The sequence below is a fragment of the Alligator sinensis genome, unplaced genomic scaffold (genome assembly GCF_000455745.1).
Source record: "Alligator sinensis unplaced genomic scaffold, ASM45574v1 scaffold816_1, whole genome shotgun sequence".
Classification (NCBI taxonomy): domain Eukaryota; kingdom Metazoa; phylum Chordata; order Crocodylia; family Alligatoridae; genus Alligator; species Alligator sinensis.
In genome coordinates, this window is record NW_005843344.1 from 35,848 (window position 1) to 37,590 (window position 1,743).

Consider the following 1,743-nt stretch of genomic DNA (forward strand, 5'->3'; position numbering starts at 1 on the left):
AGATGGTTGTGGAGTCCTCCAACTTGGGCGGAAACCGCTCAAGCCTCTTATACGGCTAGCAAGCCAATCGCTAGCCGCCACGTGGGAATAATTTAGAACTGGCCAATAGTGGGACACAAATTTGCATGCGGGTGGTGGGAACTTCTTTGCACCGGGGTTTTCTCTTTGCAACTGAGAAATGCACCTTTCAAAGAAAGCTCCTCGTGGCAGGAAATAATTTAGCAGTGCCGAAGCGCGCACACACAAAATCACACCCTTGGGTTGTGACAGTTGTAAACCGAATCAGCAGTGGTTTGAATCATAGCATCCTCTCTGGCATGCAGGTGGTTAGTGTGCTGGCTACAAGAATCGTTGTCTTCAGAGATTTTTGCCATAACGTCTCTGATTACCTTCAGGGGAAGCAAGTCAAATCTTGCAAGCTCCATTTTCTTTTCTTTCGGGGAAGATGTGCTGGCAGCGGCAGGGAGAAGGTGGTTAGTGTGCTGGCTACAAGAATCGTTGTCTTCAGAGATTTTTGCCATAACGTCTCTGATTACCTTCAGGGGAAGCAAGTCAAATCTTGCAAGCTCCATTTTCTTTTCTTTCAGGGAAGATGTGCTGGCAGCGGCAGGGGGGATATCAGAGAAAAGCCTGCTGATTATATCTTCCAAATATCTGAGCCAGACCTCCGAAGTAGATGGTGTGGGACTTTGGCACTAGGAGGTGCTTTTGGTAGCATCCTCAAAAAGCTTCTCATCCATTTTCCCAGGCTCTAGAGGTTTGTACCGAGCTGGAGGGGGTGCTTTTGCTAAGGGTTGGTGATCAGTGATTTCTCTCCTTCTCAAAACACTTAACCCCTCTGCTGACACACTCTTGTCACTTTTCCTGTTTTCACAAGCTGAGACTTTAGGAGCACTTTCGTGCTGAAGGTCAAACAAACTGGAGTGAATAATTTGGGCCATCAAGGTATCTATTTCAGGGAAGAGACCCTGATCCTCTGAAGGCTGCCAGACTGTGTTCTGACATCCAGACAGCTTCCTTAACACCGAATCAACCAGCTGTGTACTGAACCAGGATCACTTCCACGGATCACGCTGTCCTGAGCAAGGAAGTTTTGGGAAGGGACACATGTGTTCATTAGGACATCATGTGTGTTGTGGAAAAAGGCCTCAGCATAAATACTGGCAGGTGACTGCCAGGGCTGAGGCTCAATGGTGTATCTTGGCAGTGGTGCTTCCTGTTCAGGGATTATTTTTCTGCATGATGACAAGCAGGGCTTTCTCAAAAGCTGTATGCAGAGCTGGGGTAGAGTCATGCCGGACCAGACTGCCCTTGGCATGATGAGTACGTCCTGGGGGGATGGAGAAGGTTTGAGACCCAGAGCTCCTGCGCAGTAACACACCTTTCTGATGCCCACTGAGTGGGGGTTTGCAAGCTCGGGGACCTGAACCTGTCGTGGCATTTGCCCATCCCTTTGGACCTGTTCCTCAGCTCGTTCCTGGGCATTGATCAGTGAAAATCATTTTCTAAGCATGCCTGTTTTAGGGCGATCTTGTGCGACATCAGAGGAAATAACCTCCCTAATGAGATGGGTTTCTAATAGGCCATTTTTTTTGTGTTGATTTGTATTGAAAGTACCTTTGGCCACAGGGAAATTGCTCAGCTTGGAAATTCTGCCTGGGATTTCATAGATTTCATAGACATCAGGGCTGGAAGGGACCTCGGAAGATCATCGAGTCCACCCCCCTACCCAAAGGGCAGGAA

At 48.4% G+C, this 1,743-nt stretch overlaps 1 pseudogene; it reads right to left on the bottom strand.

Annotated features, from left to right (window-relative positions):
• Nucleotides 1–1,743, bottom strand: part of LOC112548631 — a 10,014-nt pseudogene that overhangs the window by 3,316 nt on the left and 4,955 nt on the right.